Source organism: Panthera onca, chromosome F2 (assembly GCF_046562875.1).
Source record: "Panthera onca isolate mPanOnc1 chromosome F2, mPanOnc1 haplotype 2, whole genome shotgun sequence".
Taxonomy (NCBI): domain Eukaryota; kingdom Metazoa; phylum Chordata; class Mammalia; order Carnivora; family Felidae; genus Panthera; species Panthera onca.
In genome coordinates this window covers 1,969,349-1,992,297 of record NC_138356.1, presented here as the reverse complement: position 1 = coordinate 1,992,297, position 22,949 = coordinate 1,969,349, and positions in this window count along the sequence as shown.

Sequence of the window (22,949 nt, the reverse complement as noted above, 5' to 3'; positions counted from 1 at the left end):
GACTCACAGTCTGTGACTGGAATCCTCACAGATTTTCAACAGGAATTCAAAATAGTGCAACATTTTGGAAAATACTCAGTTTCTCAAAAATTGAACATAGAATTACCTTATGTCTCAGTAATTCTATTCCCAGGTATATAACCAAAAAAAAGTAGAAACATATGTTCACACAAAAACTCCTACATGCATGTTCATAGTAGTGTTTATGAATAATGGCCAAAAGTGGAAACTACCCAAATGTGCATCAACTGATGGGTGAATAAACAAGCTACGTTATAGTCATAAATAAAATAATATTTAGCCAGAAGAAGGAAGAAGGTGCAGATATATCTAATAATATGGATAAACCTTTAAAGCATTACAAGTAAAAGAGGCTACACACAAAAGTTCATCTATTGCATGATTCTACTCATATGAAATACCCAAACTAAGCAAATCCATAGAACCAGAAAGTGGGTTAGGGGCGCCTGGGTGGCTCAGTCGGTTGAGCGTCCGACTTCGGCTCAGGTCACGATCTCGTGGTCCGTGAGTTCGAGCCCCGCGTCGGGCTCTGTGCCGACTGCTCAGAGCCTGGAGCCTGTTTCAGATTCTGTGTCTCCCTCTCTCTCTGCCCCTCCCCCGTTCATGCTCTGTCTCTCTCCGTCTCAAAAATAAATAAACGTTAAAAAAAATTAAAAAAAAAAAGAAACAGAAAATGGGTTTGAGTTCTCAGGGTCGGGGGGGGGCGGGGGGAGTAAGGAGAGTTGAGTGCTAATGTGTATGGGTGATGAAACTGCTAGAAGGGATTGGTGCTTTGTGAATATACTAAAATCCATTGACTTGTATAGTTTAAAAGAGTAGATTTTGTGGTGTATGCATTATATTTCAATTATTAACAAGTATGATAAAATATAAAACTACAAGGAAAAATGGAAGTCAAGTACACAGTGAGTGTGTCCAAGGAAAGAACTAGAACAATGAACAGAAGAACATTATTTACATATGCTATTAAAGAAAAATTTCCAGATATAATTAAATCTTGATCTTTAAAAGAAATACTGCGCATATATATATATATATATATATATATATAGGAAAATGACACCAAACAGGCAACCCTAAAATAGCCTCATGATTTACTGAAAAAAATGGTAATTTGAATAGCTACATAAAATATTATACTCTCTATATGGAAAGAAAAAGGCAGGACATGGCCATACATACATTCTCAAGGCTTGACAACCTTAGAGCAATACCCACAAAATCTTCAGAGAAAGAAAGAATGGTCTAAGAATTTCACACCTAGCCAAGCAATAGTGTAAGCACAAAGTCAAAATAAAAGAAAAAATTACTCAGGCATATGCATGCCCAGGAAGCATTATTACTATAAGTTATCCTTTTTTTTATTAAAAAAAATTTAACGTTTATTCATTTTTGAGAGTCAGAGAGAGACAGTGTGAGCAGGGGAGGGGAGGGGCAGAGAGAGAGGGAGACACAGAATCCGAAGCAGGCTCCAGGCTCTGAGCTGTCAGCCCAGAGCCCCACAAGAGGCTTGAACTCACAAACCACAAGATCATGACCTGAACAGAAGGCAGACACTTAACTGAGCCACTCGGGTGCCCCTGTAAAATATGTTTTAAAATCTATAAAAAAAAGGAGTTGCAGCAGAACATATGAGCAAAGAAATAATATCAAATATATATTACACGTAAATAGATATAAATGAACTAAACTCATTTGATAAACAATTAAAAATAGAATTTAACATATAACTTAAAGCTGTAGACAAGTGATATCCACAAAACAAAGAAACTCAAAAAGTTTGTACAAAAAAAAAAATTCTAAGCAAATGAAAGCAAATAAACAAAATTCCAAGCATCATAATCTGAATAATGTATGTGATGGAATTCAGGATTATAAATAAGGAAATAAATAGTTGTTACAAAGTGGACACTCTACAATGATAAATTTTGTATCCACAATGCAGATCTAATAGCTATAACTTACGTGAGAATAGCATAGCATCATTCTAAAAGCAACAAGTATAAGAAGACAAGGAAAAACAAACAAAAAAATGTTCATTAGACGAGAAAAATTCACCCCTCTCAATTGTGGCAAATATAAGTGATCAAAGATAAATAAGGTTATGGAAAACCAAAAATAACTAATAACTAAATAATGAATATAGTAGGCAAATGCGAGCATAACCATTGTACAATAGTGTCCCCTGGAAAGCAGGTGGTGCATGTAATTTGCTTCTAGCAATAAAATATGACTAAGGTGATGGGTTCCACTCCTGGGATTTGTTACCTCATATGGCAAAGGTGAAGCTATTTTGTCACTGTAAATAAGGTCCCGAATCAATTGGCCTAAAGTTAATCAAACAACAGATTACTTTGGGTGGACCTGACCTAATCAGGCAAGCTACCTTGGGTGGGCCTGACCTAATCAGGCAAGCTACCTTGGGTGGGCCTGACCTAATCAGGCAAGTTTAGAGGTCAGAGAACAGAGAAGTCACAAAGAGGCTCCACCTCTGGCACTAAAAAGGCAAGCAAGCGTGCTAGAAACTTCCCACGGATGGTTAATACTTTGGCCACCCTGAGTCGACAGAATAAACCTCCACTCAAAATTTGCTTCCAGTACTAAGACTGGTAACACCACCCATATACCAAGAGAGTATGCACAGTTGTATTCCTTACATAATTGAGGCTTTACGGTGAAAGGAGGATGGGCCTCCCACGCTGCTCCAAAAATGGCTTAGGAAAGCAAGGAAAGGAGTCTGGCTGGCTTGGGAGGTTTTCAATGTGGTCAGGGGATGGGGCCGGTGTGCGGGCTCCCATTTGTGAGAAGGGTTTGACTTCATGTCGACATGGTTTGATTCTCCCCCTAGTGGCAGAAGAGGGAACAGGCAGGCTTTCCTTTCTGCTTTCCCAGATGGGGGCGCGGATGGGGACGAGAGAGGGCTGAGGCTTAACAGCCGTCAGCAAACCTTAGACACTGGAGTCAGACTCATCAAAATCGACGTGGGATGTTTTACAGAGGACTGAAACGTGCCGTTACTATGGGATGAAATTCAAGTTGCTGTGTGGGGCCCGTAACCTGGGGTTAGGAGGAAAGGTGCCCCATCCACTGATTGCTTTAAGAGCCCCAAATTGTGTGGTCTTAGAAGTGACACAAACATCTTGATCTCTCACTAACGAGCAGTGATGAGCCGGGGATGAGCAGTGTCCTGCTGAGGGCTTGTATTGTGGCTTTGGTAAGTTTAAAAACATGTGGGAATTTAATTTATATTTTGGGTCTCAATAAAGCAAGAGATTCTCAGATTTCTTTAACCCAAAAGGGGCATCACTTGGGCATTTGCCCAAGAGTGTAAATATGGGCAGATTGGGGCCACTGGTGGGCTTGGGCATCTGGTGCTAACATGACTGCCTGAAGCTTGGCCATTTGTGAAGCTAATCCTTGGTGTCGATCCTTGATCAGGGACATCCTAGATGAGGGATGGAAAGAAAACAAGAGCTTTCCCGGTAGCCCCATCATGTGTAAGAAGAGGTGTGAATATCCAAGGCTATTTCACTCTATTGATCCTAAAGGGCTTCCCAGGAATCCAAGGCTTCCGGGAGAGGAGTGAGAAGCTCCTGAACCTGGCGACTGGCGAGGGACTGAGGACGGGGGGGAGCCAACCCCTCCTGCAGGTGGAATATGTCAGACATCCCAGGTGTGGCTCCATCCTGTGTTAAGACCTTAGTCGCTGAGCTTGCAGCCTTAAGGTATATGGGCAGCTGGGCGCCGATACAGGGGCTGTGGGAGCCTGTGCCTCTAGGAGAAACCAGTGTGTAGCTGGCAATTACACTCTCATCATGGGTAGCAAGGGGCTAAGGACGGCATTGCTTGCGGCAGATGCCTTTGGGTCACTAGTGGTCATCACAGGATGTATGAAGGACCCAGAGGCACGACGAGAGGCTGCAAAAGGCTCTGTTATAAAGAAGTGATTTTGCTGTCTTGGTTTGCTTTGGTTTTGCGTGGGGCGAGGGGGGAGCAATTCTGGAAGTGCCTGTGGTATTGCAATTCGGACACGTTCCAGAACCTTTTGTTAGAGGGGGCTCCTTCTAGAGTGGGATGATTTTCAGATAACAGCATAAATAGGCTTAAGTAAAACTTGTAAATAAGGAATACGTTCCCTCTAGAGCCCAAATGCCTAAAAGAAGTTGTGAATGCTGAGAAAATCAGTAGCTGTTTCTCGGCAGTCTCAGAGACTGAGTCGTTCTTGACTTACCACATAGTTTTTAAGAATTTAACCGAGTCAGGGAACCTTGTACTATTAGGCACCATTTATTCTTTCCAGTTTAAGAACAGGCCACATTGGGCTGTTAGTTAGAGAAGCCATAGGCATATCACTCTTTCACGAAATAGGTCTTATTTAATGGGTTTTAATTAATGGGTTTTAATTCTTGAAGTTCCTATATAACTTACATCAGATCATACTAACTGGTTTTCTCCAGGAAAGTCCACAGAACTTCATTTTTTTCATGCCGGTTTGTGTCAAACGCTTAATTTTACCTTATCATTAGATGAGTGCATCCATGACCACTATGAAGTATTTTAAGGGAATAGGTGTGACCGCAGGGAAGAATCCCAGTGGTTAAGGTGAGGCATATCTGTTTGGCCTCTGTTTTCTATTCAAGAATGCCCCAAGAACTGTAGGGACTACCTCCTTTAAATTCAGTGACATTATCGGTGAGCTTGAGTTCCGACATTAATAAAGGTTTGCCAAATGATGCATTGTAGCACATATTAAAGTTAATTCAGAATGTGTGCCAAAGAGGTTCAAGGACCAGTAAGAGGCCTTTTCTCTCTTTATTCTTTTAGTAGATTATTTTGAATTGGATATGTTTCAGGGTGTTTTTTTTTCTCTGCTCTATTTACAAGTCTCTTCATTCAGAAAGCCTGAAATGAGTATCCTGTGTTAGGGGTGTCCCCGAAGACAATGGCTGCTTTACAGGGTGGAGAGACCCTGGTCTTCAATCAGATTTTCATGAACTCCTTTGTTGTGCCACGGGAGGCCATGGTGTTTCCCTCTATGACCCCTGAGAATCAGGATCCAGGCATGGGCAGTAACAGTAGTGAAAGTATTTGGGGTCCCAGTGAGTCAGCTGCTCTTGAGAGTTTGGAGCCCAGCACATCACGTAATGACTGCATTTTCACAAGCGACCACCTAGTGAATAGGCCTGTATGTCACACAGGGTGAAGCCTTTCCCCTGGTCACTATGTCTGTCGATTGGGAGCAACTCCTGGCTTAGACACCCTACCAGTTGGTCACAGGTGAAGGGTTTCTCCCCTAAGCCTAATGTCAGTCAAAGCTACATTCTGAGATACTGCATCAGTCCGGGCTCTCCAGAGACAAAAGACTGTCTCTCCAGAGACAAAGGAGATCTATCTAGACATAGGTATTTGTGCGTAGTAAGGAATTGGCTCATGTGGTGATGGAGGCTGAGAGGCCCCAAGTTCTGCGGAGTGAGTTGGCAAGCAGGAAAGCCAGGGGAATGGATGGTGTAAGTTCCAGTCTGAGTCTGACTGAAGGTGGGAAGAGACCAAGGACTGAGGTCAAATTCTTTCTTGTTCAGCCCCTTTATTCAGACCCCGGAGGAACTGAATGAGGCACAGCCCCATTGGGGAGGTCGCTCTGCTTTATTCAGCCTATACATTAAAATGCTAATGTCATCCAGACACAGCCTCACAGAAACTTCCAGAGTAATGGTTTTGTTTGTTTGTCCGTTTGTTTCAGAATAATGTTTCACCGCATAATGTTTAACCATAAAATACCCTGTGGTCCAGTCAAGTTACAATATAGAATTAACAATCACAGATGCACAGGTATGTAAGTCCAGACCAAGATGCGTGACCCGGAGCGACTTTCAGAAGGGCCCTGTTTCCATATTCCCCTCTCTAAATACCAATTAATTCCTGAAACCTCTGGTATAAATGGACTAGATCCATGACAGAAGCTTGGTAAGCAAGCAAATGCAGCAAATGCAGAACAGCACAACCCAGTCACAAGCCTGCCTTGGGACAGCAGGGCCAATTAGCTGGCCAAAGCAGGAGCAGGAAGACCACGGCAGTCGTTATCATTGATTCAGCATCCTGCTAAGAGCACCTATTATCCTAACTACCTGGCTGAGGAGGATGAAGCCCCCCACCCAAAGCGTGGCTTGTCCGTCACAAAATGACACACACACACACACACACACACACACACACATCAAGAGGGGATGAAAAGATTTCTTGCCGACCTAATGGAGCTTTTTCCAACAGTGAACCATCGAGCTGGTTGGAAAATGGCTGGAGAGAACAGGGGAAGGAGACAGACCTGGAGTTTTTCTTGTGATTAGGGGTGGGGTTGAGATGAGGGCACTTCCTTGGGCAGGGGCTTGAGTGGCTTGAATCTCCTGCCAGCACCAGAAGGGGGCAGTACGCAGGCTCTCAGCTCGGCTTGCTCGGGCCTGGGGCACAAGAAAAGAGGGAAGTCCTCAGACCCGCATCCGTAAGGAACTGAGTTTGCCAACAATCTGAACCGGCTTGGAAGAGGACCCCAGGGTCCAGAAGGGAAGACAGCCCAGGCTACCCCTGGCTTGGGACCTGTGAGACACCTGTGCGGGACCCGGCCAAGCTGCCCCGACTCCTGACTCATGCAAACTGCGAGGTCACAAGTCTGTGTTGCTGAAGAACCTGTGAGAAGTTTCCTGCAGCAATAGAGAAACGAATGCAGTAAGTCACACACCTCTTGAAACCAAAAGTTGAGCCTTTTTCTTTCCCTACAAATATCCACAGAAGTGTTCACAAGAAGTGAAGATATATTAATTGACATTTATCTGGTAGTAATGGAATAAGACTGGGAATTGATAACAAAACTGGAAAACAAAACAGTGAACAGCAAGTATTCTTGTTTTAATAACTTTTGTTAATGTTTATTCATTTTTGAGAGACAGAGCGGGAGTGGGGGAGAGGCAGAGAGAGACACAGAATCCGAAACAGGCGCCAGGCTCCGAGCTGTCAGCACAGAGCCCGACGTGGGGCTCAGACCCGAGAACCATGAGATCCTGACCTGAGCCGAAGTCGGGGCTTAACCGACCGAGCCACCCAGGCCCCCTAACAGCAAGTATTCTTTTAACCAAAATGTTAAAAGTCGCTTGAACATCTTCTGAGTCATAAAATCAGACAACAATTGTAAACAATATAGAGTGTAACAAAAATTAGAATACTCTACTGAAAGAGGAGTCAACTGCCTCCCTTTTGACCTCAGACTTTGTGATTCACCGCTGCTTTCCAGCTTATCTCTGGACTCAGGCAAAAGGTCTGGGAGCAAAGGGCCCACCCACTGGACCCAAACTGCCCCTTCAGTAGGGACTGCACTGAACCAAAGACCCACCCGTGATCTAGCCCTAGACATCGATCAACCTGATTTTCACTGCTGAAACCGCTCGGACCCACGGACCTCTGGCCCACATTTTCCTTATATACACCTGGAAGTGTTTTTGGCACTTTGGAATCAGTCATGGAGATACCTGTCCACTGTCTTCCTGGTGTTGGCCTCACTGAAATGAATTCCTGTCTTGTTTCATCACCATTGGTCTGTCTTTGGAGCTTGTCACCAGCAAGTGACAGAACCTGGTCTGTATGGGCCCCAGAGGCAGGCGCTCTCCCAGCCCTGCACCCCCACCCCTCTCCGCTACAGTGTTAGGTTCTCTTACCGCCCTGCCCCCCCACCCCCGCTACAGTATCAGGTGCTCTCACAGCCCTGCACCCCTGCTAAAATATCAAAGCTTTGGATCTAGAGCTAAAGCTGAGGTAAGAGAAAAATTCCTAACCTTAAACATTCATGTTATCAACAATTTTCAAATGGAATAAAAATAAATTAATGAAGTTCCAACCGAAGAATTAAAAAACAAGAGAACAAAATAAATCTAAGGAAAGAAAACTGATTGATAATATAAGGGAAAAATTTATAAATTCAAAATCATTTTTAAAGGGATACCATTTTTAAAAAGACCAGGAGTTCTTTCTTTTCTTTTTAACGTGTATTCATTTTTGAGAGACAGAAAGAACAAGGCATGAGCGGGGGAGGGGCACAGAGAGAGGGAGACACAGAATCCAAAGCAGGCCCAGGCTCTAAGCTGTCAGCACAGAGCCCAACGGGGCTTGAACTCAGGAACCATGAGATCATGACATGAGCCCAAGTCAGACTTAAGCGACTGAGCCACCCAGGTGCCCCAGATATGTGCTTTTTGAAAAGGCTGTATCATGATGAATCTCAAAGCAAAATATTTAATGGAAAAGTATTGGAAATACCCCAATTATAGGCAAACACAAGCCAAGGGTTTACAATCACTGCTTTAAGGTCATTGCACTGCAAGTCAGAGATATGTTTTCAAGGAATAAGATGTGAACGATGTCTCCTCCCCACATTGTGCAACTCGGCTCCATTGGTCATTTTTATCTGACACTGTGTGAATAAAATGCCCAACACAATTAGGCAAGGGGAAGAAATGAGCTATAAAAATCAGAAAGCAGATGATAAAATAATTATTTTATTTACAGATGATATATTTATTATATAATTATAAAGAATCAGTGAGGGGCGCCTGGGTGGCTCAGTCGGTTGGGTGCCTAACTTTAGCTCAGGTCATGATCTCGCAGTTCTTGGGTTCGAGCCCCGCATCGGGCTCCGTGCTGACAGCTCAGAGCCTGAAACCTGCTTTGCATTCTGTCTCCCTCTCTCTCTGCCCCTCCTACCACCTGCACTCTATCTCTCAAGAATGCATAAACATGAAAAACAAATAAAAATCAGTGAAAAACTATTATAAATGACATAAAACCTCTTAACATATCTAGTAGAAAATTAACATACAGGAATCACTAGTCTGTAACACACAAACACAAGTGATCAGAAGAGAAGGTAGGAGAATGTGTAATAAAAAAATATCTGAGAATAAAAACACCCCACCAAACACAGACCAGCATGAGTAAAGGTTTGAAACACTAGAGAGAGACACAAATGAGGCCATGAGCCATGGAAAGACACACTGACCTTGGGGGAAAATAATTAGTTTAATAAAAATGAAAATTCTCTTCTCAGCTAATATTGAAAGTTAATGCAGCTGCAATGAAATAGCACCATTTTGGGGGGAAAGGGGGGTGAGACAAGATTTAGAACCTCATAGAGAGAAATAAGAAAAGAAAATACAAAGAATATGTCTACAGAAATGAGCAAGGCGGGAAAATTGGCTTGAGAAGATTGGATGCACATTACATGCTGAGCAGACACAAGAAATCTCTAAAGAGGAAGGGCCAAGGTCCTTGGATCCAAGGAAGAATGTGGTGGTGAGGTCCCCGGGCTTATTTTCCCCTCGTATGTCTCACACTGCATCCTGGAGAAGCCAGCAACCAGGAAACCCGAATGGGCAACAGAACCAGACCAAATCAAAAAAGAGCAGACAAAAATAAAAGCCCAAGGAAAGCTTGCGGAGTCTGGTCAAAAAGCCAGGAAAGGGGCATGCTAGCCAGACGAGTACTTTTGAGAATATTCCCTGTGCTGCAGCCAGCACCCCAGAGAAACCATGGCCCCGCTTCCCTCCCTGCCAGCAAAGGTGAGTGGGGGCTTGGACTCCCGCCCTTGCCAGGGAGTAGTGGGCACCCCAATCCCCAGCACTGGTGGGGGAGAAGGTGTCCCAGTGCAGAGCCGGAATGTGATGGTTCCCATGCTCCCGGGAGCTTCCCGGCTGTGATTTGAAACTGGCCTCCTTATTTGGGGCAGAGAGAGAAAGGAAGAAGCAGGCTTCCAGATGGGGCAGATGGGGAGGGAGCAGGTTCCATAAGCAAGGGAACGCTGTACAAGGATTGTCCTGGGCTGTGCAAGGTAAGATCTCTGAGGCCACCTGTCACATTTTTAGTTTATATGGAGTCCTTGACTGGGCCCGGTCGCGTTACCTTCCAGCTCTCAGTGCCATGTCGCCATCTCAAGGCTGTGTCCTTGAAGCAGCCTCTGGGAGTTGGGAAGGCAAAGAGAACACGCATTCCAAAGATGGGAGGGAGTGGGGACCCCAGTCAAGCTCACAGGTCAAACAGCGGCCATGTCCTCTTGATGACCTCCCCTAACACTCTACCCCTGACCCATTAGCGGCCTCCTGGGTATGAACACATAGCATTCTGTTTGGGTAACAATGCAAGTGTCCCCTTGAGACAGTTATAAGGTCCAAAGCCATCCTATTTTGGAGGACAGCTCTTTTTATCAGAAACATTTCAGTGTTCAGTAAGGACAGGTTTTATTATTATCATTCAAGGTTTGCTGGACGAGGGGTGCTTGGTGGCTCTGTCGTTTAAGCATCCGACTCTTGATTTTGGCTCAGGTCACGATCTCAGCGTCTTGAGATCGAGGCTTGCATCAGGCTCAGTGGAGCCTGCTTGGGATTCTGTCTCTCCCCCTCTCTCTACCCTTCCTCATTCGCTTGTGCACATGTATGCTCTCTCTCTCTCTCTCTCAAAATAAATAAATAAACATAAAAAAAAAAAAAGACTTGCTGGGTAAATTTAGCAAGGGCTTCTATATATGTTATGACACCCTCCAGGCCAACGCAGGGAACAAAGATGGCAATCAAACAATAAACTAGTGGAAAACAGAATGTGCCCATCTGGCCTCGAGGAGAGGGAGGTTGGCAGCTTTTGGAATGTGACCAGGCTGTGCATTCCATGTATGTTGGGGAGGCAGCACTGCCCGGGGTTAGGGGCTGGACCAAAAGTGGGTATGTCAGACCAGGATGTGCACCCTCTCCCCCCTTTCAATGGTGTGTGTTCCATTCCAGAGAGAGTGCATTTCAACAGGTCCAGCTTGCGGTAGGACAATGGGATCCCAGTGGAGACTGAGTGGTTTCCCCTCATCCGAGGATGCAAACCAATGTACCTGCTCGCAATTCTAGTAGGCAGCTCCTCTCCCAGGAGTGATGGGGCTTGGCGTTCTCAGCAGCATAGCATGTTGTGAGAGCGGGGACAGTGGCTGTTTCCTTTGCTCTACCTTTTTGGTGTTGGGTGCTTCAGCAGAGGTCCCAATCTGTCACAGGGAGCAACAGTCCTCACTGGCTGATCGTTCGAATGTACTAAAGCTTGGGACCATACTTCAGTCTGCCCAGCCAAGGTGGTTTGACATGTGAGCAATTTAATCTGCTACTTTAGTATTTTCTTTTTCTTTTTTACCAACTCTGTTGCTTATAGGTCTAGGTGAGATGGAGCTTCCATTGAACGCCATGTTCTTTTGCCCCATTTTGCAAATCATGGCCTCTGAAATGTGACCCTCCAATCACTGTCTATTCCAGGAGAGTATCCATATGTAACCCAGCTTCTCTAATCCCCTCATGGTGTGGCCCGGTTTACACATTGACAGGAGGAAGCTTGGGTTAGGCCTGATGCAGTGTCCATGCAAACCAAGGCATATTCAGAACCCTCACTCGGAGGGAGGGGGCGACTATAATCAATTCGTCGATCGCTGTCCAGTGGGGACCTCTGGGGGATGGCCCCAGTCTCCATTGGCAGTTGCATTGGGCATTATCTAAAGCACACAGGACATAGTGTCACTGCCTTAACCAGGTCACTAGACTTCAAGGGCAAATCATCATGCTGGCCAACACACCATCTCAGCGGGGCACCGAGGTGGCCACTTTCTAAGCACCCAACCTGAAGGGCCAGTTGCTAAGGCTGTACCCAAGCTAGGACATCAGCTTTTTGATTGCCAGGGAGAGTCAGAGCCTTCTGGGCCAGGATGTGCAAAACAGTGAGGGCTGCCTCAGGTTCTTGTAGATGGACCAGATGGTCCTGAACTCCTAAGGGCTTACGTATCCTCATCTACCCCTTGGCTTTTTATTGTCCCAGTCGGAGGGTTAATCTTTTTAGAGCAGCCCAACAGTCAATGCAAAGGGAACACCAGACGAACCACTCTGAGTTCATTCAGTCCACGGGCTGCTGTGGCTCCTTCCTTCCTGAGAGTCTCCACCTGAAGCAGCACTGTGCACACTGCTAGGAGCTGTCACTCGATAGGGGTCTGTCAGGCTCCTCCCACCTTCGGGAGCCGGGACCAAAATCCTAGGGGCACTCTCCCTTCTCTGGTCTGAGCCGCAGCGCCAGACCCACACCTTCCAGAGTCATGGGCACATCTAACTCTCATGGTAGCCTGCTTGGGAGATGCCCAAGGCTTTAATTCGCTTCACTAGTATTTTTGTCTTCTCAAAGGTGGCTTGCTGCTCTATCCCTAGTCCCATGTGTGCTCTTTCTTTACCAGGTGGTGTAAGGAATGGGGGCACAAGAAAGGGTAAGAAATTAAAGTCCTCTGAACCCCTAATTTCCCCCAAAAGGTTTGGATCTCCTTCACATTTTTAGAGCTTGGGTAGGCTCGTATCTTATCAAACACAGCTTCTGGAACACTGTGAGTCTTACCCAACCAAGGACTCCCAAAACCTTGAAGTGATGCCTGAGCCTTGAGTTTTCTGTGGGTTCCCCACCCAATCTTCCCCTCACAGATGTTTCAGCAAAGTGTGCTGGGAGTCCTGCATCAGGAGGGTATCCTCACATTGATGGAATGGGCCCATTTTACTGATGTAGGGAAGGAGAAAAGGGACAGCTCTCGGGTTACCAACTGATGACATGTTCTGGGGATGCACAGATAGCTTTGGGGAAGCACTTGAAAAGTTTATTATCGTCCCTCCTACGTGAGAAAGAAAGTGATCTTAGATATATCAGAAACTTGCCCAAGTCTTTATCTGAAAAATAAAGCTTTGGCAGGAACACTTTCTGTCAAAACATGGGAGTAAATCAGTAAGTGTCAGCAAATGGCAAAGGGCTCAAAAATGGTTATGGTTTAAGATATGATGCAAGTTTATTATAAAGCAACTGACAAGGGAATTTATTTCTGTGACATAGATTTTAAATTTATGAGTGATAGGATGATACCAAGACATATCAGATTTTTAGGAATTTTATATAAACAAGCCCTAAAAAAAGTTTATCATCACTTCTTATTTGGCAATGCTTCCCATAAAATTTAACATGTACAAAAATTACATAGTTGTAGAAAATAGCTCTTTTAAGCAAGAAAACCCAGCTCTCTTGAGTAATCAAAGACCTGATAAAACAAAACATAGAATCTTTTCTAGGCAGAGTACATTAAAGGTAAAACAACAACAATAAAAACCTTGCTATTTTTTTAATGTTTATTTATTTGAGAGAGAGAGACAGAGAGAGCAGGGGAAGGGGAGAGAGAGAGGGAGACACAGAGTCCGAAGCAGGCTCCAGGCTCTGGGGCTCGAACTCACAGACCATGAGATTATGACCTGAAGTCAGACGCTTAACCTACTGAGCCACCCAGGCACTCGTTATTTTTTATTAAATAGCAGGCCAATAATCTAAGACAACTTTGTTCTTTTAACAAAAAGAAATTCAAGTTCTAAATTCGCACCAGCGTACCTTTGATATTAAAATTATTTTTCTTTCTTCTTTTCCTTCGTTTTGTCCCTCTTAACTCTGTGCACTGTGCTTTGGTTATCTTTTAGAGTGTTTACATTTCAAAGTCATGGTAAGATTTACAACCTTAAAAGACAGAGAAAGAAGTCCTTTCCTCCTAGGAGCTTTGAGGTAATTGCTATTTAAAGTTTTCTTTTGAACAAAGGGTCAGACAGCATGAAACATTTTGTCCATTTCTTCATCACAACATCCTCTTTGTTCCCTTCATTTTCTCAGGGACTCCACTGCTTAGCGTCCCAATCTGGCTTTGTTACAAGTGCTCAGACCTTAATCCTCGGGTTGTGCCCTCTTAGCTTTGCAGAATGGCACATGAAGGTCTTACCCCTCCCAGCTTGTTACCCCAAAGCGACCTGGGACACATGCACATCCCTGTCTAACCTGAGCTCCTTCAACTTTCTTTAATTTTTTTTTTTTACATTTATTTATTTTTGAGAGACAGAGATAGCCAGAGCACAAGCGGGGAAGGGGCAGAGAGAGAGGGAGACACAGAATCCAAAGCGGGCTCCAGGCTCCGAGCTGTCAGCACAGGGCCCGACGCGGGGCTCGAACTCACGGACCGCAAGATCATGACCTGAGCCGGAGTCAGACACTTAACCGACTGAGCCACCCAGGCGCCCCATGAGCTCCTCCAACTTTCTAACCTGAGCTTCAGCCTCTAGCTGGGCATCAGTGGCCAGTGGAAGGGCTCATGGGAGAGGCCAGCCCACTGTGGCAGGCACGTGTTTCCCTTCTTCGCCACGGTGTGCTCTATGAAACTCTGCCAACAAGTGCACTAGACCGTCTGGCATTTTCAGGGCGCCCCCATATTCACACAACACTTCAGAAGCATCTACCTATGGGTCATCCCTCCCCACACAGAAGTCACTGGTCAACTTAGGAACTCCCCATGGATACCTCTTCCCCACGACCCCTTTCATCCATGTCCTGGCTGGCTCGGCAATCATTTGTTCACAAGCTCTCAGGAGTTTCCCTAACCCTTGTCCGCAGGGCAGGGACAGACAGGAGAAAGAAGCCAACCACTCCAGATGGGTAGGTGGCAGTTTCAATGAGCAAAGGGAACTCACATCTGAGGCTTGTCTTAATGGCTGCAAGGCTAGTAGATGTCCACACCCACTGGCCACACCTTCAAAGTTTATATGCAAAGCCTTAAGTGGGCTCAGTCAGGTATACTGTCTGGATGGCCTCAATACCATGTCACCGTGGCTGTGTCCTTAGGGAAGTTTCTGGGGGATGGAGATGCAAATGGAAGGCAAATTCCCAGACAATGGAAGGGGGGGGGGAGCCTCCAAGTGCCCAGGGTCCAGCTCGTGGGCCAACCAGGGGTCAAGTCCCGAAGATGACCTCCCAAATAGACTGTCATCCCCACAGGATCTTAATAAATCTTCTCCCGCTGGTGTCAGGGGAGGCCAGGAGGGGACCCATACTTCCAAACTCATTCAGCAGTAACAAGGGGCCTCTCTTGCTCCTCACTGGGGTGGTCAGTGGACGTCAGGTGGAGACAGGACTGTGGACTCTGTGCAGTGACAAGGTGCCAACAAAGCCTAGGGGACAGCCTGGATCCCCACCTACTCCTGGTGGTGATGAGGTAATACCCTACCACCGCCCCTTGGAGTCTGCTAAACCATAAGATGGAAACAAGACCCAGAATCTCATAATGTAATGTGTAAAATGTCCAGGGTTCAACTGAAAGTCACTTGTCATACCAAGAACCAAGAAGATCCCAAACTGACTGAGAAAAAAAAAAAAAAGCCAACAGATGCCAACACCGAGGTGAAACAGATGTTGAAATTATTTGCCAAGGATTTCAAAGCAATCATTATAGAAATGCGTCGGTGATAAATTACAAACATGCTTGAAACAAATTTAAAAAAGAAAAACAGTCTCAGCACAGAGGCCAAGAAGTTTGAAATGAATATTTTAGAACTGAAAGATACAATAACCAAAACTAAAAGCTCAACCGTGAGCTCAATAGTAGGACGGGAGACACGGAGAAAAACATCAATGGACTTGAAAATAGAATAATAGAAACCACCTTTCATGAACAGCAGGGAGAAAATAGACTAAAAATTGGACAGAATCTCAAGGATCTGTTGGACTGTAACAAAAGATCTAACATTTGACTCAATGGAGGCATAGAAGGAGAGGAGAAGGTGGGTGACCTAGGTGTCCTTCTCTTGAGTTTTCTCAATAATGACTGAGAGGTAGAACAAAAATTAGGTATCACTACAGACTTATCAAAACAACGAAAATAACAACAAAGCTATAGCATCAAATTTTCAGGAGCATGTAGAAACACTGAATCACTCATGCATGCCCGTGGAAACGTACAAGGGTATGGCCACTTTGGAAAAGAGTTTTTGAGTTTTTTATAAAACCCAACCACTACCATATGGCCCAACAATGGCACCTGAACAGTTATTGTAGAGAAATGAAAAGTTATGTCACACAAAAACATGGACACTGATGTTCTTTGCAGTTTATTTATAATAACCCCACCTGGAAAGAGGCTCTTCGATGGTGAATAGCGAGACACAGTGGTACATTTGTAGCCCGGAACACTGCTCAGCATTAAGGAACGAGCTATTGACACTTGCAGCAACTTGAATGAATCTCAAAGCAATGGTGCTGAGTGAAAACAAACAAACACCCAGTCATAAAAGCTTATATCGCAATCATACTGTATGATTCCACTGAATATAATTCTCTAAATGACGAAATTCTAGAGATGGAAACAGGTTAGTTGTTGCCAGGGGTTAAGTAGGAGTATGGGTAGCAGGAAAGCAATTCTTGGTGATGGAATAGTTCTGTATCCTTGATGGTGGGGTGATAACACAAATCTACATGTGATAGAATGGGATAGGACGATGAACATACCTTATATCAATATGAAATTCCTTCTTTTGATGTTGTATAATCATTGGAGGAAACTGGGTGAGGGTTATACGTAACCTCTCTGTACTATTTTTGTAACTTTCTGTGATCTATAATTACTTCAAAATGAATAGTTAAAGAAAAACTGAGGGCAAACTAGCCCTTCAAAATATTCGTATGAATTATAAAGTTATGGTAAATAATAACCAGACAAATGATCTACATTTGATTACACCTTGCATCAGACCCTTGCATGTATTAATTACTACAGGGAGTGTGAATTGGTAAAACTTTTATATTGAGAATTTGGGGACTGCCTACTAAAAATCGACATTAACTCTGATCAGGGAATTTCACTTCTAAGTACAGACTAATAATTGTTTCTGCAGGCTAATAATTGTTTGTGCATGAAATGAAATGAATTAAAATGCATTTAACGGGAGCACCTGGTCGGGTCAGTAGATTGAGCCAGGACTTCTGCTTCTGGCTCAGGTCATGATCTCGAGCCCCCATGCAGGCTCTGCACTGACAGAGAGGACCCTGCTTGGGAGCCTGCTCCTTCTCTCTCTGCCCCTCCCCTGCTCACGGGCATGCGTGTATGGGGGAGAGGGGGCCATGCTCCCCCTCTCTCTCTCTGTCTCTGAAAATGAATAAATAAACACTAAAAACTGAATAAACATTTTGGTAATAATAAAAGATGGAAAAAAACTAAAAAACGCATTATAAGATTATTGAAAAAAAAAGAGCCATTAAAACAATGAAGTGTCTCTAATAGGATCCATATGGAAAGTTCTTATCTATGTCAAGTCAAAATAAGAAGTACAGAATGGTTTGGTGGGCAGCATGCTACCACGAAAAATCTCCATGTCCATGTGTACATCCCTATCTATATCTCTTATGTAATTTTTATTTTTTTTTATTTGAGAGAGAGAGAGAGAGAGAGAGAGAGAGCTGGAGCTACTGGGGAAGGGGCAGAGAAAGAGAAATCTTAAGCAGACTCCACACTGACCCTCGAGGTGGGCCTCAATTCCACACCCCTGGGATCATGGTCCCAGCGAAAATCAATAGTCGATGCCCAACCAACTCAACCGCCCAGTCTCCCCTCTTTTGCTATTTTTATGAAGTATCTAAAATACTGTTTCAAGCCCAAAGGAGAAGCTGGTGACAACTGTTTCCTCAAACAATGGGAACTGGGGGGTGGGGTAAATCAAAGGAGATACGTACTTATCAGTTCTTGTCTCTTTCATTTGGAACGTATAGTATATGCACATACTACTTATTCTAAATAAATTATTCTTTCACAAAAAGCACGCCCCAGTTTGTGATTGTTGCAAGCTCTTGACAGGCAAGAATCCTGTGTCATTGTCTCCTGAAGTACCCCAGTTACCTAGAACAGTGTGATGTACTTAATACAGTAAATGCACAAGTACAGTTGTTTAAGAATGACCCATCCTGGGGCGCCTGGGTGACGCAGTCTGTAAAGCCTCACAGTCACTATTGGGTTGTTGTTACACATCTTCACACACACACACACAAACACACACACACACACACACACACACACACACACACACACACACAGTGTTCTCCTCCTCATCCCTGACCAAGCAAAGTAACCTCTTGAGACCACACAAGCAGGGAAACCACAGGGTTTAACTGATTCTCATAACAGACCTATCACTTGTGTAATTCTTAGTAATGAAGCATTATTTTCGAATTCTATAAAGTTTTTAAATTGTTTCCACTAATTTATCATTTAAGTTTATTTATTTATGTTTGAGAGGGGTGCAGAGAGACAGAGAGGATCTTAAGCTGACTCCCTGCTTCCAGCACAGAGCACAACGCCGGCTCGAACTCAGGAACCGTGAGATCATGACCTGAGCTGAAATCAAGAGTCAGTGCTTCACGGACCGAGCCCCTCCCTGGACGCCCCTATGTTCCACTTTCTTCAAGTTGAAAGCCTCAGTGGTTATTTTTCACCTCAGTCATACTAGTCTTCCCTTTCGCCATTCCACAATCTGCAAACTTCCATTCCAACTTCAAAGTTCATGTGAAACGAGCTTTCGGGAGACTGGAGTCCAGTGAGTACCTGACAAGGGGCCTTCAGACGATAAATGATCACAGCGAATGAATGAATAAAACAAACACTGCCACCGGAATTTGCTTAGCAAAGTCGGCACACATCCCCAATGTCTGGAAGTCTCTTAGCCTCTAATGATTTAATTCATGTACTGCTATTTTTGAAACTGAAGTGACACGAGCCGTTTTTTTTCTCTATTTGTCTTGACAGCCATAGTGCCAGCATAGAATCACAGGGCAACGATGAAGAGCAGAGACGCACAGTAGGTGTTTCATGTCACAGGAGTGCAGGGGGATAAATTAGAAAAAGCATCATTCTTGCAGATTGCGTGGATCTCTAACACAGCTAAGGAATGACTTAAGAAGTGAAAAACAAGAAGCTCACCTTCAGAACAAGTTAGCAGGTTTCCGTCACCCTTAACATCTGAGGATGTAGAAGAACACTACCTGCAAAGGTAGAAGGTCCTTCCGAACTCCCGCTCCTCCTTCAACCTTTGATTACGCACGTTCGCCCCTAACCCTTTGTCACCTTGCCTGCTTTTGTGTCAAGCATTACTCCCATGCTGTCTCGGGCCAGCTGAGTTCTTCACGTCTGAAATTAGAACCACAGCAAACCAAAGCCTTGCTCCCCGGGTTTGGGTGGAGGGAGGGTTGCCGTTTCTGCAAGTCTAAGAAAGCCCAACCCTACATAGCAGGTACAGTTTACCAGGAGCCCTAATTAAAAAATGAGATTGCTGGGGCGCCTGGGTGGCTCAGTCGGTTAAGCGTCCCACTTCGGCTCAGGTCATGATCTCACAGTCTGTGACTCTGAGCCCTGCATCGGGCTCTGTGCTGATGGCTCAGAGCCTGGAGCCTGCTTCGGATTCTGTGTCTCCCTCTCTCTCTGCCCCTCCCCTGCTCATGCTCTGCCTCTCTCTGTCTCAAAAATAAATAAAAACATTAAAAAAAAATTTTTTTAAAATGAGATTGCTAGGACTCAGCTTTAGACCAGGACCGTCGATCTGGAAAAGAGCTGGAAAAGGAGCTTTGGAAAAGGAGCTTTGGTGTCTGCGTTTTATCAAACTCCCCGCGCAGTTCTCAGGCCCTCGGAAGGTTGAGATGTGCAGGCGGCGGCTTTGCAGCTCTCGGTGTCGGCAGCCACCAAGGCTCTTGCAGAGTCGTTGCACTGTTGAAACACCCCTCCAGGCTTTCTCCCTGGCCCTGCCCTTTTAATTCCTCGGCATCAGGCAAGTTATCATTGCCATTTGGAGAAACACAAAGTGCTTCACCTGAGCACTGTAAATAACAAATTAGAATAATTAGCTAGAGAGAGATTTGACGTGAAATTTAATATTTTCTACAATTTTGAAAGGACAAGGAGTGTGGAATAGGGGTACCAGGAGGTTTTCAAAAGGAAAAGCCTTGTTGGTTGAGTTGGCGTTAATTTGCCAGTTCGAGACTGGTTAAAGTGTTGAGGATCTATACAAGAGAAGTTAATTCACCTCCACGTTGCCCAGATTTCCATCCCAGCCCTCCACTGCTGCTTTGAATGAAGCCCGCTTGGCTTTCAGCGTGGGGTCCTGCTGCTGGAGTCCAGAACGCGGGACAGATTGAGCTCCCGTAACTTCCATCAAGCAGACTCAAATGTGCTGCTACCTCAGGGACTGCACAGAATGTCAGCCAGACGTGAGGAAGCTGCAAGGATGCTTTCTGAGCAATAGAGAGAATAATCGGGCGTCCTTCCAGAATATTAAGCAGTATTGGCAGTAACAGGAAATAAACGGGTGCGTGAAATCCATCTAGGATGACTTAAGACAATGCAACATTATCGGTTTAGTTGGTGAGCTTTGTCCGTCTTCTCTCTTCATGGTAAAATGTAGCTTGAAATTCAAAGATGGATTGCTCTCGAGATGCACTTTTTAAGATTGCATAAACATTTTCAAAGCAGTTTATTTGAAAATAAAATGTTGGCCCCTCTTTGCCGTAAAGTAATTTCAAAATCCTAACTTTGTTAGTTGACGTATAAATCATAGTTCCAGTAACTGTTCATTCATTAATCGGAAAACCTCTGCTAGGCATGTAAAAAGGATAAAATATTTATGAAGCTCACATTCCTGTTGGCTGTTAATCAAATAATTACAATAGTGCAAGTGATTTAACATATTCTGGGTTTACAACCTGGATACAAATGATTTTCAATCTATCTAATTAAAAAGGGTGGAACAAAACTTTTGTATCTGACCTATTTAGATAAAACTATAACATGGGGTGCCTGGGTGGCTCAGTCAGTTAAGCATCCAACTTTGGTTCAGGTCATGATCTCACGGTCCATGAGTCCGAGCCCTGCATTGGGCTCTGTGCTGACAGCTAGGAGCCTGGAGCCTGTTTCAGATTCTGTGTCTCCCTCTCTCTCTGACCCTCCCCCGTTCATGCTCTGTCTCTCTCTGTCTCAAAAATAAATAAACATTAAAAAAATTAAAAAAAAAACTATAACAAAAAATGCAAATCATTTTTCCTGAATAGATGAAATACATATTTGGTTATAATGCATTTAATTAGAATGCATTAAAAGGCTAAATGAAAGTTGTTGAGAGCACTGTATGAGAAAGATACCATACTTTTTTCCCCTTCCACCTTTTGGAAGGGGAAATCAACTTTCCCTTTTGGAAATCAAATCATTATACTGTAACAGGAGAACATTTTTCAGACACCCCAGTTGAAATGCATTCTTTCTAAACTGTTGAGGAAGGAAAGTAACTGTGTAGCACTCTCTTTGACTAGTTTGTTTTTTTTCTTTTTTGTATGAAGTAATTATAAGAAGATAATTTTTGAAATGAAACCAGAAAAGAATCTTTAAAATAATAGCAATTTGTTTATCCATTTGGTAAGAGAGGTGGGAAGAAAATGACGGGATAAAACTTCCCTTGTTGGTTTAGGAAATTATTTCAGGCCCTGGAGAGGCTCATGTGGCCGGTCCCACAGGACTGAAGGCATTCACAGATGCCCGGTGACTTTACACGCGTGCTGCTTGTGCAGGGTGATGTTTCGATAATGCATAGGTCGCCCTGAAGGACTTTAAGAAAAAAGTCCGTAACCCCAACCCTGACCAGACCACTCCTCATCCCAGTTTTTGCTGGCAAGAAACACAGTAGACAATTTGACCCCCACCTAGAAAATACGAAATTCTTCTAAAGCAGCAATCTCTTGAAAACAGTGTAACAGGAGACTAGATACACTATGTAGAGCGTGGTAAATTGCACTATTTTTTCTGCCTGGAGTGCTTTTCCCCAATGTGCTGCTTCCTCTCTTTCAGGATTCAGTCCCACGCCTGCTTCTTGGTGAGGCTTTCCTAACACCCCGGTTGGGGCAACCTTCCCTCAGCCTCTTGTCCTCCCTCCGTCACTCTCCAACACGAGCACTTCATTTCCTTTGCAGAGCTGGCCACTGTTGGAAAACACTGTCTTTTTTGATTTAGCGCTTGCTTTTCTTTGCCAAAATGTAACACTTCTTGACAGAGGGGCCAGCCCTCGCTCAAGAGCCATTGTCATCCATTTGACCCATATTTGCTGAAATGTCAGAAGCGGGGAAAACAAACAACTTGACAAACAAATGTACCATTATAAGTGAGATAAAAGCCAGTGAGGAGAGAAATAGAGGCTATGAAAGCTTATACTGAAAAATCTAATCTCTTAAGTGGATTGGAGACATTTTCTCTGAGGAAGAGCTTTGAGCCCCTATTTAAAAGATGAGTAGAGTCCAAGCTGAGAGAGGAGGCTGGAGAAAGACCCTGTGGCAAGAGAGAAGCTGACGTATGTGAGAAACTGAAAGAAATCTGATGTAGCTGGAACACCGGAAGCTTTGGGGAGCGAGATATGAGACTTGCTGTGGAGATCAGATCTTCATGGGTTAGGATACCGTGTGTGTGTGGGGGAGGGGGCAGGTGTTGTGTGAGTCGTGACTTTACCCTGAACATAATGGAATTATTGAATACGGTGGGCAAGCTAGTGTTAATGTGTATTCGCAGAAGAGTATTGCAGATCTGTGTTTTGTTAGATGATTGTGACCGATCTGTAGAGGACATTCAATTGAAGAGACCTAACGAAGACTGCAGGTAGACCAAAGGATGTCATGGCCCTTTTCCTTGGGAGAAATGATAAAAGTCTGGGTTTGGGTAATGCCAGTGGGAAAGCAAATAAGTGGGTAGATCCAAAAATTATAAAAAATAAAATCTAAACTAGAAGTTTAGCTACTCCATTCAACTTAGACAATTATTTTTCCGTCATCCCTTTTTAATAGGCAAATGGAATTCTTGAACTTTGTTCCTTACGACCCAAGCTTCTTCGTAATGTATGAAGCACCAAGTAGGTTTAAAATCCAGCTAGAGGTCTTTAACTCTAGTAAGAATTGATGAATTGGCTCTTGGTGGTTTTATCTGTAGAAGATACAGGGTCAATAACTGGGAATCTGCTATCAAAATCATATCT